Genomic DNA, 25,771 nt, shown 5'->3' with positions numbered 1-25,771 from the left:
ATTGCACCTTGTTCACACTGGTGTGGTGCTGTGCGGTGTCCGTTACTGCCGTGGCGCCGTGTCTGCGGGGGGTGCGGCCCATAGACTGGTTTGAGTGGCATTGGGGCCGCTCTGCCGGTGGGTCGTTCACCTCTGTGGGCATTGGTGTTGCGGCGGTGGTGGTCGCCGCTCGGTGCTGCGCCATTTTATGCTAGGGACGTTAGGGACCCACTCTAAATAGGTGGCCTTGACGTGGCGAGTGGGCTTGTACTTTTTGATCAAAAATGTATACTAACAACCTGTTAGTTTTTGATATTATGCTGAGAAGCAATCAGATCATTATACAAGATTGTAGATGTGCACCATGTCTGTTTTTCTACCCGAATTCACAAGGTATTATAGTTCCCCTTCCTACTAGATCCACTTCAGTTCAGATTCCAAAAAATGCCAGAAAAAATCTGTGTGGAAACGTAGCCTTTAGAGAAAGTGGGTGCTGTATAAAACTTAGCTTTTAATTATATGCTAAATAAAATGTAAATATCAAGTGTTCTACTACAAAAGACAAAACATAACATAATACGGAATCACCAACACATTGGTCACTGGAATGGGCCACACAATTCAAAATTGTCAATGATCAGAGAAATATATATTATATTACATCCAGTAGCAAAAGGATGTTTATAGTATCACCAGCGACAAATATCATATGAAAAAAGTATAAAGCTTTCTTAATTAGCTAGTAATGCCAAATTTCAGCCAAAAGGTTGTTCCTGTCCCAACGTGTTTCCGCATGGGGGATGGATCAAGCATAGGATCCCCCACACTTCATCAGGGGAGTACAATATATTCAGGTGTGCCAATCCTCACACCGTTACAAAGAATGGCTAGTTATATAGAAAATGGGCTTATAATAATATATACAGATGACTTAGAATAAACAATTCATAATGGAACATTTTCAGTAAACTCCTATCCATATGATCATGACAAAAAAGACGTCATCCTCAGGTAAACATATAATAGCGCTGAATAACAGAATATACTGACATTAAGGTCAGGTACATCAAACACTTACCCCTCCTGCGGGGTCTCACACTATTAGATAGAAAAGACTGACAACACTTTCTCTAAAGGCTATGTTTCCACACAGGATTTTTTTGGCATTTTTTGGAATCTGAACTGAATTGCTGAGGGGACTCATATTTCACTACTTGCTGGTATATGGCAAAACTATTATATACTCTATTTCTTGGAAACGTAGCCTGAAAGGGATTTACTGAAGTAATGCTATCTACCCACCCACTGCAGCATAGCCACGCCCACTGGAGACCATGTGACTTATGACATGTTGGGGGAGATGTATCAAAACCTGTTTAGAGGAAACATTGCTGAGTTGCCCATAGCAACCAATCAGATGGCTCCTTTCATTTTTGAAAAGGCCTCTGAAAACTGAAAGAAGCGATCTGATTGGTTGCTATGGGCAACTCAGCAACATTTCCTCTGGACGGGTTTTGATAAATTTCCCCCAACATCTATGGCTGCATGGAATGCTGGGAAAGGTCAAAGACAAGAACCCTCGAACAGCTGTCTACAGACTCTTTGGGTAATATAAGATTAAGATAAAATGTGCCCGGGCTACATAAAAAAAAGTTTACACTGACCCGGTTCGTTCCTTGGTAGCCTCTGGTATCAGTGCCTGATCTCAGCTGCTGCAGCACTTCACGGGCATGCAGATGCCACATCACATTGCCGCCCAGCCAATCACAGACTGGGGTCATTAATTAATATAAATATGGCTGCTGCAGCAACTGAGACTTGGTACTGATACCAGAGGCTGCGAGGGAGGATGTCCGTGTACATTTCATTTGTTTTCTTATGAAGCTTGTAGCACATTGGTTGAAAAGTCTTTTTTCGTGGACAACCCCTAAAACATTGTTCTCCAAACTGTGAACCTCCAGTTGTAGTTTTGCAACATCTGGAGGGCCACCGTTTGGAGACCACTGCCCTAGAGGACATAGGACATAGCAAGGGGAATGCTATCAGCAGCCAGGACTCACCGCTAATGCCAGACATCGGCACTAAGGGTCTATTCACATGGCGGAATTTCCACTTGCGGAATTCCGCTTACGGAATTCCACCTCAAATTAAAGAGGTATTCCGGGCAATTCCAAAGGGGATAGAGGATAAGATGTCTGGTCTTGGGGGGGGGGGGGGCAGCTTCTGTGACCCCCAGTGATCTCCCTGCAGCACCCGCATTCTATGATGGTGCTGAATCTCCAGTTTCCGAAACCTACAGGTTTCTGAGACTGGGGACGTGACGTCACGCCACACCCCCTCCATTCATGTCTATGGGAGAGGGCGTGACGGCCATCATGTCCCCTCCCATAGAAATGAATGGAGGGGGCGTGGCGTGACGTCACGTTCCCAGTCCCAAAAACCCGGAGGTTTCCAAAACTGGAGACGCAGCCCCGCATAGAATGCGGATGCTGCAGGGAGATTGCGGGGGTATCTCAGCAGTGGGCCCCCCACGATCAGACATCTTATCCCCTATACATTGGATAGAGGATAAGATGTTTTTGCCCAGAATACCCCTTTAAAGCCCATAGACTTCTATGGGATTCCGCACTCCCATTCAACCTTCTGAAATTCCGCAAGCGGAATTTCAGGAGGTTGAATGGGAGTGCGGTATCCCATAAAAGTCTATGGGCTCTAATTTGAGGCGGAATTCTGCAAGTGGAAATTCCGCCATGTGAATAGACCCTTACACACAGGAAAAGGGGCAAATCTTTTTCCATTGTAGTTTGCCTATTACAGCCGATGTCCCCTTTATCTCCAGGACGAGTTGGCTCATGGTAGAATGTTCTCCAGAGGCAGTTCTGTAAGCCAAGTCTAGGCTGGCGTAAATTTGCTATGTTTTGGAGGGGTTTGCGACTTTTTGTGCAACATTGGTACTTGACAAATCTGTTATCACTGCAAAGTGAAAACCGAAATGAACCTTTGTGAGATCATTTGTATCTTTTTGCTTACAGCCTGAATTGGCTGCTCCAAATTTGTAATATTGTCACAATGACCATGATAAATTCAGCACAGATCTGCACCCAGATCATTTTCTCCCGCCTCTTTCAGATCACGTCTACCCTGCTTCTGAGGAGCTTGTTTGTCTGTGTGTTTGGCTTTATTTATTGTAGTTTTAATTTTAAGGCAAATTAATATCTAAAAGAAGGTCTGCAAAGAGTCTCACATTTGAATAGTAGTTTACCTTGCCGCAGGCCAGGAAATAAGAAAAAACTTTATTGTTCAAGAGACAGAGGTTTTAGTTCAGGGGTCCTCAAACTTTTTAAACGGGGGGCCAGTTCATGGTCCCTCAGATCGTTGGAGGGCCGGACTATTGATAAAAAAACATGAACAAATTCCTATGCACACTTCTGTATCGTGGACTACCACTTTAAGTACGCAGCATAGTTCCACCCCACATTTGGTTGGCAGTATAGATCCCCCCACATTAGGTTGTAGTTCCTCCACATTAGGGTTGGCAGTACAGTTCCCCCACATTAGGGTTGGCAGTACAGTTCCCCCACATTACGGTTGGCAGTACAGTTCCCCCACATTAGGGTTGGCAGTATAGATCCCCCACATTAGGTTGTAGTTCCCACACATTAGGGTTGGCAGTACAGTTTCCCCACATTAGGGTTGGCAGTACAGTTCCCCCACATTAGGTGCAGTACAGTTCCCCCACCTTAGGTGCAGTACAATTCTGCCATATTAGCTGCAGTACAGTTCCCCCACATTAGGTGCAGTACCGTTCCCCCACATTAGGTGCAGTACAGTCCCCCCACATTAGGTGCAGTACAATTCCCCCACATTAGGTGCAGTACAATTCCCCCACATTAGGTGCAGTACAGTTCCCCCACATTAGGTGCAGTACAGTTCCACCACATTAGGTGCAGTACATTTCCCCCACATTAGGTGCAGTACAGTTCCCCCACATTAGGTGCAGTACAGTTCCCCCACATTAGGTGCAGTACAGTTCCCCTACATTAGGTGCAGTACAGTTCCCCCACATTAGGTGCAGTATAGTTCCCCCACAATAGGTTCAGAATAGTTCCCCCACATTAGGTGCAGTATAATGTTCCCCCACATTAGGTGCAGTATAGTTCCCCATATTAGGTGTAGTACAATTCCCCCACATTAGGTGCAGTACAATTCCCCCACATTAGGTGCAGTACAATTCCCCCACATTAGGTGCAGTACAATTCCCCCACATTAGGTGCAGTACAGTTCCCCCACATTAGGTGCAGTACAGTTCCCCCACATTAGGTGCAGTATAGTTCCCCCACATTAGGTGCAGTATAATGTTCCCCCACATTAGGTGCAGTATAATGTTCCCCCACATTAGGTGCAGTATAGCTCCTCACATAAGGTGCAGCATGTTCCCCCACATTAGATGCGGTATAGATCCCCCAAATTAGGTGCAGCATGTTCCCCCACATTAGGTGCAGCATGTTCCCCCACATTAGGTGCAGTATAGATCTCCCACATTAGGTGCAGTATAGCTCCCTACATTAGGTGCAGCATGTTCCCCCACATTAGGTGCAGTATAGATTCCCCAAATTAGGTGCAGTATAGATCCCCTAAATTAGGTGCAGTATAGCTCCCCACATTAGGTGCAGTATGTTCCCCCACAAACATTCAGCCTCCAGCCATACAGTGTATGGCTGGAGGCTGTATGCCTGTGTTCTGCCCTACTTCAGTATTCCGACCACCGCTCCTCCGGTCCAGACATTGCAGTAAGTCCCGGTACCGAAGGAGCTATGGTCGGAGCACCAAAGCTGACATGCCGCTGGTAACACTTACCTCGCTGGCCAGCACACGTCCTCAGGCCCGTCGCAAGAGGACAGGCAAACCAAGCAATTACTTGGGGCCCCGAGCTGGCCCGGGGCCCCCGAGCAGAGCCGGTCTCTGCCTGTCCTCCTGCGCTATACTGTTCTGCAGGCAGCTCGCCCTGTCGGCCTGCCGGGCCAGCAGTGCGAGACCCTGCCTGGAGCGGGAGGCAGAGACTGAAGTCCTTGCCTCCGGCTCCTTTATGTGCCCCACTCCAGCTCACCTTCAGTCAGTCAGTCCAGGATTCATATTTTGCGCGTCACCTTCATGACGTCACCGCTCTGAGTCCCATAATTTAAGGGCCGGCGTCCTTACGCCGGCCCTAGAGCATGATGTGATGTGTCACGTGATGGTGCGCGGTGCACAAACTCAGCCTCGTCACAGGATTCCCGCACGCGGCGTTTAGTGCTGCTACATATCTATTTTACAGTGAGTGAATGCATTGTTATTTCAAGTTCTGAACTACGTTCTTACTGGGTCTGGGGGGGGGGAGGAGGGGAGGGAGTTCATCTGTGGTACCGATGAACTACCTTCCTACAGGGGGGGTTAATCTGGGGGGTACTACCTTCTTACAAGAGAGGGGGGGGTTCATCTGGGGGGTACTGCCTTCCTACTAGGGAGGAAGTGGGTTAATCTGGGGGGTACTGCCTTCCTACAAGGGGGGGGAGTAAACTGGGGGTATTACCTTCATACGGGGGGGTTGGGGGTTAATCTGGGGTACTACCTTCCTACTGGGTAGGGCAGGTAGTACCCCCAGATTAACCCCCTCACCCCCAGTAGGAAGGTAGTACCCCCAGATTAACCCCCTTCCCATCAAGCATGTAGTACCCCCAGATTACCCCCCCCCCAGTAGGCAGGTAGTGCCCCCCCATGCCGTATGGGGGGGACTACCTGCCTACTGGGGGGGAGGGGTTAATCTGGGGGTACTACATGCCTGCTGGGGGAGGAGGTTAAACTGGGTGTACTACATGCCTGCTGGGGGGAGAGGGTTAATCTGGGGGTACTACATGCCTGCTGGGGGGAGGGAGTTAGTCTTGGGGTACTACCTGCCTACTGGGGGGTTCTAAAATGGGGCTACTACTTTCCTACTTGGGGAAGGGGGTAATCTGGGGGTACTACCTGCCTACTGGGGGGGGGGGGTAATCTGGGGGTACTATATTCCTGCTGGGGGAGGGGGTTAGTCTGGGGGTACTACATGCCTATTGGGGGGAGGGGTTCTAATATAGGGCTACTACCTTCCTACTGGGGGGAAGGGGGTTAATCTGGGGGTACTACATGCCTGCTGGGGGATGGGGGTTAGTCTGGGGGTACTACCTGCCTACTGGGGGGGTTCTAATATGGAGCTACTACCTGCCTACTGGGGGGGGAGGGGGTGATCTGGGGGTACTACCTGCCTACTGGGGGGGGGTGTTAATCTGGGGGTACTACCTGCCTACTGGGGTTGGTTAATCTGGGGGTACTAACTGTCTACTGGGGGGGGGGCGGGTTCTAATATGGGCTACTACCTGCCTACTGGGGGGTGAAGGGGGTAATCTGCCTACTGGGAGTTGATCTGGGTCCATAATCGCAATCACACAGTTTCCCCATATCGTGCAGCCCTACTAGCTGTCTACCTAACTACCTACATCAGTGTTTCTTAACCAGGGTGCAAAACTATGACTCCCAGCATGCCCGGAAATCCAGAGGTCGTCTGGGCGCTGTAGTTTTGCAACAGCTGAAGGAACCATGGTTGGGGAATGGAGACCTACCTACATATCTGGCAAGCTGCTCTGTTACTGAGCGGGACACCAAGGGGGACATTATTACAGGCCTATAGATGAGAAGATTGTGTAGTGTTAAGGAGAGCACTGGAAAAATGCAAAGTCTAAGATGTTTGTTCTGCAGATGAAGAGAGATGAAGTTTTGGCTGGAAGGAGACATCATGGCGGTCTGAGTCGGACAGGGAAGAAAAGGAAAGAGGACGACGCTGATCAGAAAAGACGTGACCTGTGAGTTCCTTCATGTAGCTGTAATCACTAATATGGGGTATATATCCTGTGTACAGCTGGAATATACCTCTATATGGTCCTGTATATAATCACTATATGGTCCTTTATATAATCACTTATATGGTATATATCCTGTGCACAGGCTTTGCGTGGTAAGGTGGGGAGGGGGTGGAGGGGGGCCTCCGTGTCTATTTTGCTTGGGGCCCCCAAATTCCTTCAAACGGCCCTGCACGTCCTCATCGGTGCCCCGCTCCTCCTCGCTCCGTTGCTATGGGCACACGCACGACGTCAGTGATGTCCCTGCGTGCGCCACCTTCCCGGCATCCCCTGCACTTTTTAAGTAAACGCAGGGTCTCCGAGAGCGCATCCCTGTGTCCCGAAAACATCTATCAGGACACAGGGATGTCCCAGGCAGCTGCAGGCCGGATAAATGTCCTCGGCGTGATGTTATTATCACTTTGTCGGATATTTTTTTAAACTTGGGCACATGAAATTGTGAGATTTTGGGATTGCTAACAATTTTATTGTTTCCTACTTCTTTACCATTCTTTTTTGTACCTTAAAAAATATATCTGATTGTTTCATATTGAAAACTGCCTTACTTCTCCTTTCATTTTTAACTTTAAACATTCTTATTCTCTACCTTATTCTCTCTTTCTCTCTCTATCTCATATCTATCTATCTATTTATCTCATATCTATCTCTCTATCTATCTATGTATCTATCTCATATCTATCTATCTATCTATCTATCTCTCTCTCTCTTTCTCTCTCATATCTATCTATCTATCTCATATCTCTCTATCTCTCTCTCTCTCACTCTCTTTCTCTCTCTCTCTCTCTTTCTCTCTCATATCTATCTATCTCATATCTATCTCTCTCTCTCTCTCTCTCTCTCTCTCGCTCTCTTTCTCTCTCTCTCTCTCTCTCTGTCTCTCTCTCTCTTTTTTTTTGCGCCAGTTGCGGCAAAATTTGTGCAAAAATCAAAAACATACAGATAAGAAATTTGTGACCACTGCATCCGTCACTTCAAAAAATGGTCTAGCAAAACCAAAAGATCAAAATGATGTATTTTAGAACTTTGAAAGAAAAAACACAAAAAAATGCACAAAAATAAAATAAATTCACAAATGTAGACCAAAAAAAAGCAATAGAACACAATGATAAATAACCCCCATTGCGTTCCGACCAGCTCTGACATTCTATAACTTTATTTTCATTCTTGTAGGGTAAGAGGTAAGGGGGCAGACAGGCTGATCTTTTGGGATATTTGCAGCAAAAAAAAAAGTTAAATTCACAGATAAGGAAATACAAACAGAGAATATTTGTCCCTCTAGAGGATGTTGTAAGCTTACAAAAGGTCAAAACGAGAAAGAAGTCAAAGAGTCACAGCTCAAAACTATAAACAAGAGAAGCTGTAATATATGCACTGGGCCGGAGAAAAAAGCCTCTACTTACAGAGAAAAAGTTATAATAAATTACATTCCTATCAAGACTTTTCCTTTTAATTCTCTTCTTAAAATGTACTTTCTGTACATTATTTTATTTTATTATTTATTTTATTTCTTCTCTGGCATCCTTTGTCATTATAAATCCATTTTCTGTGCCCCCGCCCATGGCGTAGCTTCCTCTGCAGCTGTGCTTTAAGATAAAAGTTTAATCCGATATTTCTTCAGAAAGAACCGTCTCGTAACCGCAAAGCCTCATCTTCCAATGGGAAACATGGCTTGCCAGGCATGTTAAAATTTGATGTTTCACATATTGATGATGATGATGAGCATTTCTAGGCATATTGGCCATAGTGTTGTGTAGGTTTCTTTGTGGGCTTTAATTCCCTACAATATTTTTTCCACGGTATTTACTAAGGTTTCCCTACATTTTCCTCTTTCCTTACATTTTGCTTTTTTGCACATGCTCTGATCTGTAAGGTTTTCCTTTAGCTGAAATCCATCACATTTTCTGTGGAAACCTTAGTAAATATGTTGAGTTTTTGTGAAAATTTTTTTAGGCTATTAAAAGTTGTACTACTTTATTTAAACCCCTTTCCATCTAAGAACCCCCTTCGATATAACCTGTTATGGCATATGTTTAGGACCCCTTATTTGAGCCGGAGTATAAACCTGCTAACCAACTAAATGGGTCATCGACCAAGCCGAGTACGGAGATACCCCATATGTGGGCGTAAAATGCTCTGCGGACGCACAACAAGGCTCAGGAGTGAGAGCGCACCATGTACATTTGAGGCCTAAATTGGTGATTTGCACAGGGGTGGCTGATTTTACAGCGGTTCTGACATAAACCCCAAAAAATAAATACCCACATGTGACCCCATTTTGGAAACGACACCCCTCACGGAACGTAACAAGGGGTATAGTGAGCCTGAACACCCCACAGGTGTTTGACAAATTTTCATTAAAGTTGGATGGGAAAATGAAAAAAAAAAAAAATTTCTCTAAAATGCTGGTGTCACCCTAAATTTTTCATTTTCACAAGGGAAAATAAAAAAAAGCCCCCCAAAATTTGTAACCCAATTTCTTCTGAGTAAGAGCATACCCCATATGTGGATGTAAAGTGCTCTATGGGTGCACTACAATGCTCAGAAGAGAAGAAGCGCCATTGGGATTTTGAAGAGAAAATGTGTCCGGAATTGAAGGCCACTTGTGTTTACAAAGCCCCCATGGTACCAGAACAATGGACCCCCCCCCCATATGTGACCCCATTTTGGAAACTACACCCCTCATGTAATGTAATAAGGGGTACAGTGTGCATTTACGCCCCACAGGTGTCTGACAGATTTTTGGAACAGTGATCCGTGAAAATGAAAAATTTTATTTTCCATTTGCACAGCCCACTGCTCCAAAGATCTGTCAAACGCCAGTGGGGTGTAAATGCTCACTGCACCACTTATTAAATTCTGTGAGGGGTGTAGTTTCCAAAATGGGGTCACATGTGGGGGGGTCCACTGTTCTGGCACCACGGGGGGCTTTGTAAATGCACATGGCCCCTGACTACCATTCCAAACGAATTCTCTTTCCAAAAGCTCAATGGTGCTCCTCCTCTTCTGAGCATTGTAGTTCGCCCGTAGTGCACTTCAGGTCCACTTATGGGGTACCTCCATACTCAGAAGAGATGGGGTTACAAATTTTGGGGGGTATTTTCTGCTATTAACCCTTGCAAAAATGTGAAATTTGGGGGAAAACACCCATTTTAGTGAAAAAAATATATATATTTTTTTACATATGCAAAAGTCGTGAAACCCGTGTCGGGTATTAAGGCTCACTTTATTCCTTGTTACATTCCTCAAGGGGTCTAGTTTCCAAAATGGTATGCCATGTGTTTTTTTTTTTTTGCTGTTCTGGCACCATAGGGGCTTCCTAAATGCGACATGCCCCCCGAGCAAAATTTGCTCTCAAAAAGTCAAATATCATTCCTTCTCTTCAGAGCATTGTAGTTCGCCCGTAATGCACTTTATGCCAACTTATGGGGTGCCTCCATACAGAGATGGGGTTACACATTTTGGGGGGTATTTTCGGCTATTAACCCTTGCAAAAATGTGAAATTTGGGGGGAAACACACATTTTAGTGAATTTTTTTTTAATTTTTTTTACATGCAAAAGTCGTGAAACACCTGTGGGGTATTAAGGCTCACTTTATTCCTTGTTACGTACCCCAAGGGGTCTAGTTTCCAAAATGGTATGCCATGTGGGTTATTTTTGCTGTTCTGGCACCATAGGGGCTTCCTAAATGCAACATGCCCCCCAAAAAACATTTCTGAAAAACGTACTCTCCAAAATCCCCTTGTCGCTCCTTCGCTTCTGAGCCCTCTACTGCGCTCGCCGAACACTTTACATAGACATATGAGGTATGTGCTTACTCGAGAGAAATTGGGCTGCAAATAAAAGTATAAATTTTCTCCTTTTACCCCTTGTAAAAATTCAAAAATTGGGTTTACAAGAACATGCGAGTGTAAAAAATAGATTGTGAATTTTCTCCTTCACTTTGCTGCTATTCCTGTGAAACACCTAAAGGGTTAAAACACTTACTGATTGTCATTTTGAATACTTTGGGGGGTGTAGTTTTTATAATGGGGTCATTTGTGGGGTATTTTTAATGGGAAGACCCTTCAAATCTACTTCAAACCTGAATTGGTCTCTGAAAAAAAGCGAGGTTCAAAATTTTGTGAAAAATTGGAAAATTGCTGCTGAACTTTGAAGCCCTCTGGTGTCTTCCAAAAGTAAAAACACGTCAATTTTATGATGCAAACGTAAGGTAGACATATTGGAAATGTGAATAAAAAATATATATTTTGAATATCCATTTTCCTTACAAGCAGAAAGCTTCAAAGTTAGAAAAATGCAAAATTTTCAAATTTTTCATAAAATTTTGGGATTTTTCACCAAGAAAGGATGCAAGTTACCACAAAATTTTACCACTATGTTAAAGTAGAATATGTCACGAAAAAAACAATCTCTGAATCAGATTGATAACTAAAAGCATTCCAGAGTTATTAATGTTTAAAGTGACAGTGGTCAGATGTGCAAAAGACGCTCTGGTCCTAAGCTGTAAAATGGCCTGGTCCTTAAGGGGTTAAGGTTGGTGAGGATGGTAATATATATATATATAAATATATATATATATATATATATATATATATATATATATATATATATATATATATATATATATATATATATATTATACTAGCTGAGTACCCGGCGTTGCCCGGTTTTTCCTTCCTAATCCTTGTTGGGGAGGAAAATCAAAAAAGGCAGAAGCTTTTGACTTCATATCCCATCCTCATATATTGTTGTTATATCCCAACCCCATATCCCGTCCCCATATGCTGTCCTCATATCCCGACCTCATATCCCATCCTCATATCTCGACCTCATATCCCGACCTCATATCCTGACCTCATATCCCGTCCTCATATCTCGACCTCATATCCTGTCCTCATATACCGTCCTCATGTCTCATCCTCAAATCCCGACCTCATATGCTGTCCTCATATCCTGTCCTCATATTCCGTCCTCATACCCCGTCCTCATATCCCAACCTCCTATCCCGTCCGCCTATCTCGACCTCATATTCCGTCCTCATATCCCGACCTCATATCCCATCCTCATATCCTGTCCTCATATCTCGACATCATATCTCGACATCATATCCCGTCCTCATGTGCCGTCCTCATATCACGTCCTCATATCCTGTCCTCATATCCCAACCTCCTATCCTGTAATCCTATCTCGACCTCATATCCTGTCCTCAAATTCCGTCCTCATATCTCGAACTCATATCCCGACCTCCTATTCCGTCCTCCTATCTCGACCTCATATCCCGTCCTCATATTCCGACCTCACATCCCGACCACATATCCCATCCTCATATCCCGACTTCATATCCTGTCCTCATATCCCGACCTCATATCCCGTCCTCATAGCACAACCCCATATCCCATCCCTATATGCCATCCCCATATCCTGACCTCACATCTTGTCCTCATATCTCGACCTCATATCCCGTCCTCATATCCCGTCCTCATATCCCGTCCTCATATCCCGTCCTCATATCCCGACCTCATATCCCAACTTCATATCATGTCCTCACATACTGTTCTCATATCCAGTCCTACTATACCTTCCTCTTATCCCGTCCTCATATCCCATCCTCATATCTCAACCTCATATCCCTTCCTCATATGCAGTCCTCATATCCCATCCTCATATCTCAACCTCATATCCCGTCCTCATATCTCAACCTCATATCCCGTCCTCATATCCCGTCCTCATATCTTGATCTCATCTCCTGTCCTGATATCCCGTCCTCCTATCCCGACCTCCTATCCCGTCATCCTATCTCAACCTCATATCCCATCCTCATATCCCCTCCTCATATTCTGACCTCATATCCCAACCTCACATCCCCTCCTCATATCCTGTCCTCATAGCTCGACCCCATATCCCATCCCTATATCCCATTCTCATATCATGTCCTCATATCTCGACCTCATATCACGTCGTCATATCTCGACCTCATATCCCGACCTCCTATCCCGTCCTCCTATCTAGACCTCATATCCCATCCTCATATCCCGTCCACATATCCCGACCTCATATCCCATCCTCATATGCCGACCTCATATCCTGTCCTCATAGCTCGACCCATATCCCATCCCTATATCCCATCCTCATATCCCGACCTCCTATCCCGTCCTCATATCTCAACCTCATATACCGACCTCATATCCCATCCTCCTATCTCGATCTCATATCCCATCCTCATATCCTGTCCTCATATCCCATCCTCATATCCCAACCTCATATCCCAACCTCATATCCTGACCCCGTATCCCGTCCTCATATCCCGTCCCATCCTCACATCCTGTCTTCAGGTGGGACTGATTTGTGATGAAGAAATTGTAAGCTGAAAAAAGAAGGGGACATAGCGTGATTTACAAGCCAGACCAATGCACAAAAAGGGTAGAGAATAAAAGGGGAGGGGGCTTAAACAGTGAGTGTGTCTTTGTGAGTTGGGGTGTGGTTTGCGAGTTGGACTGACACATTCACCAGGAGATGCAGAGCGGAGCTTGTGGAGTAAGATAACGGAAGTCCCATATACTTGCATGGGACTTGAAACAAAAACCCATCTTTTATATAAGGGTGTAGGTAAGGGTTAATTTAACTATCATATATTTTTCTTTGACATATAAGTAATATGTGTACCAGGTATTATTGAAATATCTCCAGCCGTACAGAAGTTATGTGGGAACATACATTTCCTCTTGATTTGCATGGGACTTTAAACAAAAACCCCGACCCTCACAAATGGGGGGTAGTTAAGGGTTAAATTAACTATCCTATATTTTAAGTGGACATATAAGTAACATATGACTAAGTATTATCGAAATATCTCCAGCTGTTTGGAAATTATGCAATAACATATATTTCCCATTGACTTGTATGGGACCTTAAACAAAAACCCCGACCCTGACAAATGGGGGTGAGTAAGGGTTAAATCACCTATCCTATGTTTGTTGTTGACATATAAGTAACATGTGTGCCAAGTTTCATGTTAATATCTTTAGCCGTTTGGACGTGATGCTGGAACATACACACACACATACACACATACATACACACATACATACACACATACATACACACATACATACATACACACACACATACACACATACACACATACACACACACATACATACACACACACTTACATACACACACATACACACATACATACACACATACATACATACACACATACATACACACATACATACACACACATACAAACACACATACATACACACACACATACACACACATACATACATACACACACACATACATATATACAGACACACACACACACATACTCATATACATACATACACACATACACACACTGAGTTTTATGTAAATCACCCTGACTCACTTAAAACAACTTTAAGTACCAGGGCACCAGAACGTACATTTGTGTCCTATGTCGGACAGAAGATCACCGATAAACCTGATCAGTGCTCTATGCATAGCACTGAACAGTGTTATCAATCAAATGATTGCTATAAATTGTTCTCTATGGGGACTATTAACCCCTTAAGGACTGACCTATTTTTTACCTCTATGACCAGGCTCTTTTTTATTTTTTTATTTGACATGTATCTCTTTAAATGGTAATAACGCTTTTTCTGAGCAGAGCGAGAGATAGTTTTTTCGTGACATATTGTAATTTATATAAATGGTGCATTTTTTTGTGAAAAGCTTAAAAATATTGTGAAAAACTGGAAAATTTCTGGCATGTTTTTTTTAATTTATTTTATGGTGTACACTGTGCGGTAAAAGTGATGCTATATTTATTCTGTTCATCAGTACGACTATGGCGATACCCATTTTATATAGCTTTCTATGTTCTTTTTCCTTTTCTGAGCAAAATTCTTTTTCTGCCATTCATTTTCCAACAGCCGTAACTTTTTTATTTTTCGTCCGACGCCATTGAGTAAGGGCTTATTTTTTGCGGGATGAGCTGTATTTTTATTGGTATCATTTTTTTTGCTACATGCTACCTTTTGATCTTTTTTATTCCGCTATTTGTACCAAAATTGGAGAATTTTGCGCTTTTTTTGGTGCTTTTTTTTACGGCGTTCACCGTGCGGGATAATTTACATCATAGTTTTATAGTACACATCATTATGGATGTGGTAATACCTATTATGTATATGATTTGTGTTTTTGATCTTTTTTGGTGATAATACAGGGCTTTTATTGGGAAAGGGGCATTTTTTTAATTTATTTTTTACTCTTCATACATTTATTGAAGAACTTTTTATTTAATTTTTTACACTTTTTACAGGTTATACTATGCTGAAATACATTTGTACTGCAGCACAGTATAACCTGATGATCTGCAGACACTCCAGCCTGTGCTATCCAGCCTCTGGCTGGATTTCACAGGCTTCCTTAGCAGGCATACAGGAGGTCATGATCTGACCTCCTGCTGCCATAGCAACCAACAGAAACGATTGTATCTTGGCACCGCCGTTGGAGAACAGGGGTTGATCACGGCATCTATGAGGTTAATGCTGCAGGACCAGCGCGATCGCGGCTTTGGCAGCTGCGGCGGGACTCCGGCTAGGATTGACAGCTGGGTCCCGTCGCCGATCTTCTGCACGGCCCGTGGCAGTGCCGGAGAACGCTATGACTTATGCATACGTCCAATTGCGCCAACATGTCAGATGATTGGATGCATGCATACGTTCTATAGCGGGAAGGGGTTAAAGTGCAAAAAAAAAAAGTAAAAAATAAAAAAAAAGTTAACATGTGATAAATCCCCTCCCCCAATAAAAATGTAAATTGTCACTTTTTCCCATTTAATTAACATATTTGCTATTGCCGTATGCGTAAATGTGCGAACTATCAAAATAAAATTTTGTTGATCCCGTATGGTAAACGGAGTAAACATAGAAACAAAAAAAAATATCCAAAATTGCTGCTTATTTGTCACAGAATATTCCCCAAAAAAATATTATAATTTATAAAAAGTTTCATATATAAGTTTCATACCGTATATACTCGAGTATAAGCCGAGTTTTTCAGCACAATTTTTCGTGCTGAAAACACCCCCCTCGAGTGAACTCTCCGCCCTCAGTGGTCTTCAACCTGCGGACCTCCAGATGTTTCAAAACTACAACTCCCAGCAAACCCGGGCAGCCTTCGACATCATCCAGCCTCTCACCCCCTTTAGTTCTGTACTCACCTCCGCTCGGCGGGAAGTTAGGGTGCGCTGGTCCGGGGCATCTGTGCTGCAGGGACAGTCAGGTGGGGAGGAATAGTCGTTCCGGGCTGTCCATCTTCACCAGGGGGGGCCTCTTCTCCGCGCTTCAGGCCCGGCCCTGGAATAGTCACGTTGCCTTGACGAGGACGCACAGGGATGTTCATGAAGGGGGGTGTGATGATGACAAGAGGATGATGAAGGGGGGTGTGGGATGATAAGGGGATGATGAAGGGGGGTGTGGGATGATAAGGGGATGATGACAGGTGGTGATGATGAAGTGGGGGGTGGGATGATAGGCAGTGATGATGAAGGGGGGATGGGATGATGACGGGGGGATGATTACAGGGTGATGATGATGAAGGGGGGATGATGACAGGTGATGATGATGAAGGGGGGGTGGGATGATGACAGGGGGGGATGATGACAGGCGGTGATGATGAAGGGAGGATGATTACAGGGTGATGATGATGAAGGGGGGATGATGACAGGTGATGATGATGAAGGGGGGGTGGGATGATGACAGGGGGGGATGATGACAGGCGGTGATGATGAAGGGAGGATGATGACAGGCGGTGATGATGAAGGGGGGATGATGACAGGTGATGATGATGAGGGTGTTAATGACGGAGGTCTGGATGATGACAGGGGGGATGATGTATTTCCCACCCCAGGCTTATAGTCGAGTCAATAACTTTTCCTGGGTTTTTGGGGTGAAATTAGGGGCCCCGGCTTATATTCGGATCGGCTTATACTCGAGTATATACGGTATGCAAAAGGGGTATAAAAATACAGATCACGGTGCAAAATATTATCCCTCTTACTGCAGTTTATACAGAAAAATGAAAAAGTTATAGGTCGTCAAAATGGGATATAGGTCGTCAAGAGGGATATTAAAAGCACTAATTGGGTTAAAAAGTTTGAGATGTTTTTAAAGCGGTACAATAATAGAAAAGTGTGTAATCATGGGTATCATTTTAATCGTGTTGACCCACAGAATAAAGAAAATATGTAAAGTTTACCGTAAATTGTACAGCGTGAAAACAAAACCTTCCAAAATTGCTAAATTGGGGGTTAAGCAATCTTACTTATTTTTGTCTGGGGCGGAGTACCCCTTTAAGGCCAAAATGTGTCCTTAAGGGGTTAAGCAATCTTACTTATTTTTGTATAAACATTTTGTCAAAAATTTCCAACTGTTCTAATCTTTCACTTACCCTGTGAGATGAATTTCTACGAATGTATTTCCCAGTATGCAGTGCACTACGATGAATACTGGGATGTGGCGGCATGGAATCAATAGCTTGAAAGAGGGAAAAAGAAAAAAAAAGACAAAACGCTAAAATCTAGTTGTGTCCGTAAGGCCGAGCAGTGATCTTTAACTTCATACATGAAGACTTTAAAACCTCTTAGCGCATTTCTTTATCCTCATGGGAACGGCGCTAAGCATCCACAAGGCAGACATATTTTTAGTACCTCATTAAGACACATGTTTGAATTGCCCGCTGATCTCTGTCATGTCATGGTTACAGTCTGTGACAGAACACTGTGCAGCCCAGGAGTTCAGCTCATAACTTCCATCTGTGGATGAATGTGAAGGCCACATGTTTTTAATGGGTGATTGGCAGCGGGCTCTGGGTTCCTTCACAGTCCTGCTAATCTCTACTAATTCTCTCCCATGCTTCATTTCATTCTGCTCTCAGAGCTCTTTTTTCACATTCCTTCCCAATCTCCATCTAATGCCCTCATTGTTTAGGATTCTTGTACCCTGACAAACCTGACCTCGGATATTCTCTCCATTTCCCTGCCTCTCCCTTATTCAGGCCGTCCACTTACCCATTCAGATGGTAACGGCTCATAATGGCCTCCAGATACATTTCGGTTTTCACAAACAAAAACTTCTTCCATTTTTTGATCCTCCATTTTTATTTTTATTTTTTTTAAATAGTCCCAAGAGGTTGGACTGAAAGCGTAAAGAAAAAAAAATTGAGAAAAGGAGTGCTCTTGTATTTCTTTTCCCATTTTTTTTCTTTAATGGTTCGAGGTTAGGCCAAAACAACATCAGCAATTCTAATGTGTTCTGGCAACAGATGGTAAATGACTCACATGCTCAGTAAATTCATTTCTCTCAAAGGCCGGAGTAAAAGGAATGACAAAGTTAGATAAAAGATGGCTGCAGCACTCTCTTCATCTTTCTTTCAGGTATTTAATCACTGCTGATGGAAGAAAAACAAAACATACCCTACAGGGGGGTGTGAGATTGTTCTTCTGTAAGGTTTTAAAGAAAGGCAAAAGATGCAATGTTGATGGTAGATATAGATAGATAGATCAAAAGATAGATAAATAGATGGGTGATAACCACTGGTGTATGGCGGGACCACGGGTGTAGCGGTGTGACTGGTGGGATCTGATGTTATTAACCCCAGGGGTTGGATGGTATTACCTCCTATGTGTTCGTGACGCCAGTGTGGTTTTCGGGTTCCGGAACACCACACGCCCGGATTCTCCACTATCCCACGGGCTAGTAGTGAATAAAGAGTCCACAACCAGTTCGGGTCAAACGGAGTCTTTATTGAGTAGAAGACAGGTGTAATTATCTTCACAGCTAAGGCCAGAATTCCCAGAGAGGGGACTAGTACCCAGAGGACCTCGCAGCTTGCTGGACCAATATACTTGTAATTAACTTGACTTTGACTTGTAATTAGACTTGACTTGACTATGTGCAGGACGTGACTAGATGTAGTGACAGCAGACATAGACCTGTAGATTTACTGGAGAGACTTGTAGCTTTTGTAGTCTTCCAGATGCTGATCACTTGACTCTAAGGCCTCTGGTGATTGCTGCCTCAGCAAAGACTTGTTCTCAGATTAGATGGTAAGATCCAAGAGAAGATGGAATCTGAGAGAAACTGTAATGGCCACCCCTTTATATAGTGGGGGCTGGACTAAAGCCCATTGGTCAAGCTGCGGGTCATAGGTTAAGCTGGTGCTCTCTGGGAGAACATGTGACAACAAATCATATAACTGCATAACATAACATGTGACAGACTTACTCACAGGTCCTTGAGTCTTCCACAGGTCCTTGATACTATCTATACATAGGGATCCTGTCTATGCTTTAAAGGAACATACACACATTTATTAAACCAACAGAGAGAAACAGGGGGAGACCCTGCAGGGGAGCCCCCAGGTCACTGAGGGACTCAACCTGACAGGGCCTACAGGTAGTATAGGACCATGTACCTGTACTGGGACATTACAGATGGATGGATAGATAATAGATACATAGATAATTGATAGATAATTGATAGATTGATAGATAGATAGATAGATAGATAGATATGAGAGATAGATAGATATAGATATGAGATAGATAGATAGATAGATAGATAGGAGAGAGATAGATAGATAAAAATATTTGAGATAGATAGATAGATATGAGATAGATAGATATGAGATGGATAGATAGATATGAGATGGATAGATAGATATGAGATGGATAGATAGATATGAGATAGATATATATGAGATAGATAGATATGAGATAGAAAGATATATGGATAGATATAATTGTTACGCCGAGCGCTCCGGGTCCCTGCTCCTCCCTGGAGCACTCGCGGCGTTCTTCTGCGTGCAGCGCCCCGGTCAGACCCGCTGACCGGTAGTGCAGCACTGTTATCACCGGGGGGGATGCGATCCACGTAGCGGGACGCGCCCGTCCGTGGGTCGCATCCCAATCACCTCACCTGCCCCGTCCTCCTGCTGTTGTGTCCCGGTGCGCGCGGCCCCGCTCTCTAGGGCGCGCGCGCGCCAGTTCTCTGAAATTTAAAGGGCCAGTGCACCATTAATTGGTGTCTGGCCCAATCAGTACCTACACCTGCAAAACATATAAAAACCCACTTCCCCCTCCTGCCCTTGCCGGATCTTGTTGCCCTAGTGCCCTGAGAAAGTGTTTTGTGTATCCCAAGCCTGTGTATCCAGACCCTTGCCATTGCCCCTGACTACGAACCATTGCTGCATGCCCTGACCTTCTGCTACGTCCGACCTTGCTCTTGCCTTATCCCTTGTACCGCGCCTGTCTCAGCTGTCAGTGGGGTTAAGTCGCTATCGGGTGGAACGACCTGGGGTTACCTGCCGCTGCAAGTCCATCCCGCTTTGCGGTGGGCTCTGGTGAAAACCAGTAACCCCTTAGATTCCGTTCCCCTGGTACGGCCCACGCCATCACATCACTGACACAGAGGATCCACCTCCAGTGTCCTCTCTGCATACAAGTCCGGATCCTGACAATGAGATAGATAGATAGATAGATAGATAGATTGATGATAGATAGACAATAGATAGATAAATAGAAAAACAGATAGATAGATAATTGATAGAGTGATAGATAATAGATAGATAGATAATTGATAGATAGATATGATATAGATAGATAGTTAGATATGAGATAGATAGATTGATGATAGATAGATAATAGATAGATAAATAGAAAAACAGATAGATAGATAGATATAGATAATTGATAGATAGATATGATATAGATAGAAGATTGATAGATAGATAATTGATAGATAGATATGAGATAGATAGATAGATAGATAGATAGGAGAGATATATAGATAAAAAGATTTGAGATAGATAAATAGATATGAGATAGATAGATATGAGATAGATAGATAGATATGAAATAGAGAGATAGATAGATATGAGATAGAAAGATAGATAGATAGATAGATAGATATGAGATAGATAGATATGAGATAGATAGATTGATGATAGATAGATAATAGATAGATGAATAGAAAAACAGATAGATATAGATAGATAGATAATTGATAGATTGATAGATAATAGATATATAGATAATTGATAGATAGACATGATATACATAGATAATTGATAGATAGATAATAGATAGATAATTGATAGATAGATATGATATAGATAGATAGATATGATATAGATAGATAGATAGATAGATATGAGACAGATAGATAGATAGATAAATATGAGATAGATAGATAGATAGATAGATTGATGATAGATAGATAATAGATAGATAAATAGAAAAACAGATAGATAGATAATTGATAGATATTATATAGATAGATGATTGATAGATAGATATTAGATAGATAGATAAATAGATAGATATGAGATAGATAAATAGATATGAGAGATAGATAGATAGATATGAGATAGATATAGATAGATAGATAGATAGATATGAGATAGATAGATAGATAGATATGAGATAGATAGATCAAAAGATAGCAAAACAGATTTGTGGAACAGCGCCCAATTCAAGATGCAGGTGGTGCAGGCAGCAAAAAAAGTCCCGGTCAAGGCACCTCACACATCCAAAAAGTAGCTGCAGCACTCGGAATTATAAACGTAACAATTTATACGTTTATAATTCAGAGTGTTGCAGCTACTTTTTGGATGTAGATCAAAAGATAGATAGATAGATGGGTGATAACCACTGGTGTATGGAGGGACCACGGGTCGGTGTGAGTGGTGGGATCTGATGTTATTAAGGAGGACACAACTACGTATCTAAAGGTAAATTTAGATCCTAAGTGGGACATAAAGAGGACAATTCAGCAGATACTCAGCCCAGCATTGGAACAGGGCCTTGTGGACAAAGCATTGTTTGATTACTTGGTAGTACAGAACCCCATTACACCATATTTTTACATGCTACCGAAAATACATAAATCAGTACAGAACCCTCCCAGACGACCAATTGTCTCCGGGAGGGAATCCATCACTAGCCATATATCTACATTCTTAGACAAGGCCTTAGGTCCATATGCCAGCAGGGCAAAGTCCTACCTAAGGGACACCTCCCACTTTCTTGAACGCATTAAAACTATCTACGTTCCAGAGAATGCGATTGTCGCATCTCTGGACGTGGTTAGTCTATACACCTCAATCCCCCATGAAGGAAGGATACATGTAAATAGAACAGCCATCAATACAGATTTTTCACCAGAACAAGTGGGACTGCTCATTGACCTATCAGAAGTGGTCCTTACCAAGAACTGCTTCAGGTTCAATGAGCAGTTCTACATACAGCGGACGGGGACCGCGATGGGAATGAACGTTGCGCCTACGTACGCAAACGTATTAGTTGCCCAGTTGGAGGAGGATGCCGTCTATGTATCACACCACTTCAGCCATGTGCTGGAGTGGTGTAGGTACATAGACGACGTCTTCCTGGTCTGGTCTGGAAGTGAATCACAACTTCTCTGTTTTCATGACTACCTAAATAATATACACCCCAACATCAAGTTCACACTCTCCCACTCCAGAACATCAGTACAATTTCTGGACACAAAGGTCCAGAATGAGGGATGCTGTTTGACTACAGACCTGTTTACAAAAGAAACAGACTGCAACTCCATACTTAGGTTTGAGAGTCAGCACCCCAAAACAATGCTCAAATATTTACCCACCAGCCAGATGTTAAGAGCTAAAAGGATTGTCTGTTCAGAAGAAAAGTTGGGGCCAGCCTTGGACAAGATGGCCTCCAACGAGCAGAGCAGGAAAAAAGTCTTAGAACCTGATATGGAAAGATCAGTACACCACAAAGGGAAGAATGATAAATGGATTGCATTTGTATCCACGTTCTCGGGTCTCTCAGGCAGGTTGTGCAGTGTATTGAGGAAACACTGGCACATCCTTGCAGGGGGATACGAGAAGGTGGAGGAATTTAAAGCCCCACCACTGATGGCTTACCGCAAATCAGGAAACCTGAGGAACCGTCTGGTGAGAGCAGACGTGTCCCTTCAGGGCCCTAAACAGCGATACATAACTAGTGTCAACCTAGGGTCTTTTCCCTGTAGATCATGTATTAATTGTTCCCTCATGTCTAAAGGAAAAAGATTTAAAAACCCACAGACAGGTCAAGAATACAAGATTCACCATTATCTCACATGTAACTCCACGTTTGTCATCTACGTGATGTGGTGCCCTTGTGGACTACTTTACATGGGTGAGACAACTTGGGATTTTAAGACAAGAATCAATCATCACCGCTACACCATCCGGAAAGATAGGCAAGACCCCCCCCATACCCAAACACTTTACAGAGAAGGGTCATACCGAAAAAGACATCCGGTTCATGCTTATTGACCATATCCCCCCACTGAAAAAAGGTGGAGACAGGGTCACACATCTCAAAAGGAGAGAACTTAAGTGGATATACACCTTGAAATCCCTCAAGCCGAATGGCTTGAATGTTGAGTTTAAGATTAATCACAACATCTGTAACTTATGATGTACCATATGGAATATGATGAACAATAAGTGAATATAGATAATATAGCCTCTGCAGATTATCTCTGTTTGATGTTACCCCAGGTTTCTCTACTGCCTATCCTCTGATGTAAGAGTGCAGTATGGTACAAATGTATCAATTTCTTCCTTTTTTTTTCGCATAGGTTGGAGGCGTGCCACGGCGCACTGAATAAGTAACACTGGATTTCGCATTCCTTATTTTTATTTTATTTATTATTTTTTGTTGCCTCCTGTGTGACCCATCCACTGCCTTGGAAAAGAATGTGCCCACCCTGCGACAGAAGCTACCAGAACTGCAGAGAGCCATATGCAAAGATGGGCAAGTGGACGCAAAGGAGTGACCCAGAGTGAGAGCGAACCGGTCAGCTGTCATCCGTTGGGATATACCCGCCGGGGACCAAATGCCGGGACGTCCAGGGGATCGGGTTACCTGCTCCTGAGGACTATCGCTCCTAGTAAGTGGACACACCTCCACCCCCACGATGCGCCGGTATATCCGGTAACAAGCTACATCTGCAGAAGCCACAGAGAATAACAGCAAGGGCGGTGCCAGTTTCCAAGATGGCGCACGTCCAAGAGCTTAATGTGAGGACGCATGGGCAAGGGCACACATGGAATTGTTTACATGATGTCATATCCGCGAGACGACCGGAAATTCCGGCCGGTATCTATACACAACGCGCCACGAGGAAAATACAGTGGCGTGGAATAGGAATACAGTGTGAAAAAGGTGCGCCGCAGCTCCGCCTCCCCTGTGACGTAAGGTATCACCACCAGAACTCGATTATGGATTATTGATTATACACAAATCGGACTTGATTTACACCGTGTGTTGTTTTTTTTCACTTTTAGTTCATATGCAGCAGGTCTCTATAATAGGTTGCAGTGGGATTTGTATTACCTGTAACATATGCTCTTATGATTTGTATTATTTGTATGTTAATTATCACTAATTAAGCTCCACCAATCCTGTATCACTTGTATTTTTATATATACTCAGCATTTTGTACTAGTCACTGCTTGACAAAGGCCGTGTGAGATGGCTAAAACGTCGCACCCTGTGATGTTTGGTGAATAAAGCCACAAGTTATACACAGAAACCTTGGAGTGCGGCAGTTTTCTCTATTAGATAGATAGATAGTTAGATAGATATATGACAGAAGAAATAAATTATTCTTAGCAAAAATGCAAAAATGACCATACAAGATATTTGCAATTACATTTATTGAAAACATCCGGTCCATGATTTTGGGAACAGAGCTCCAATACTGTGACAGGATCCGTTTACATCCATATATTTTATAAATTGCAGAAAGTTAATATCTCAGAGGAGTGACAGTGAGAATCCCAGCGCCGCTGTAGCAGTGCGGTAGAAGTAATAAAACATTATTCCTTTTATTAAATCCAGAAGAACATGGACCAGCAAAGAAAGGCACTTTGATCTGTTTGCAACAATATTTTTCCCCAAAAAAATCTATATTTCTTTTAATAGTGACAGTGGAGAAAAGCTCTAAAGTAACCTAGATTTTCCATAAGCCTACAAATGCAATTATGTTTATAAAAGTTCTTAAAATATGATATTCTTCTATAACACCATAGGCAAACAAAATAGGGCATTTCACATAAAAAAAAAAAAAAAACAATGCATGTTATATATGCCCCCACACAGCGCATGTTATATATGCCCCCCGCACAGCACATATTATATATGCCCCCCACACAGCGTATGTTATATATTCCCCCCTGCACAGTGCATGTTATATATGCCCCCCGCACAGCGCTATCATATGCCCCCAGCAGCGCATGTTATATATGCCCCCAGCACAGCGCATGTTATATATGCCCCCCACACAGCGCATGTTATATATGCCCCCCGCAGAGCACATGTTATATATGTCCCCCGCACAGCGCATGTTATAAATGTCCCCCGCACAGCGCATGTTATATATGCCCCCCGCACAGCGCATGTTATATATGCCCCCCACACAGCGTATGTTATATATGCCCCCCTGCACAGTGCATGTTATATATGCCCCCCGCACAGCGCTATCATATGCCCCCAGCAGCGCATGTTATATATGCCCCCAGCACAGCGCATGTTATATATGCCCCCCACACAGCGCATGTTATATATGCCCCCCGCACAGTGCATGTTATATATGCCCCCCGCAGAGCACATGTTATAAATGTCCCCCGCAAAGCGCATGTTATAAATGTCCCCCGCACAGCGCATGTTATATATGCCCCCCGCACAGCGCATGTTATATATGCCCCCCGCACAGCGTATGTTATATATGCCCCCCTGCACAGTGCATGTATATATATGCCCCCCGCACAGCGC

The 25,771-nt window shown here is 43.5% G+C and overlaps 1 long non-coding RNA gene across 1 annotated transcript; it reads left to right on the top strand.

Moving 5' to 3' along the window:
* The first annotated feature begins 1,439 nt into the window (after positions 1–1,439).
* LOC130360859 (uncharacterized) lies at positions 1,440–24,522 on the top strand. The gene is made up of 3 exons (XR_008890839.1): positions 1,440–1,585; positions 6,748–6,851; positions 23,574–24,522. It is a non-coding gene; the product is annotated as an uncharacterized LOC130360859 (long non-coding RNA).
* The last annotated feature ends 1,249 nt before the right edge of the window (positions 24,523–25,771 follow it).

Source organism: Hyla sarda, chromosome 3, assembly GCF_029499605.1.
Source record: "Hyla sarda isolate aHylSar1 chromosome 3, aHylSar1.hap1, whole genome shotgun sequence".
Classification (NCBI taxonomy): Eukaryota; Metazoa; Chordata; class Amphibia; order Anura; family Hylidae; genus Hyla; species Hyla sarda.
This window is presented reverse-complemented; position numbering and strand designations above follow the sequence as displayed.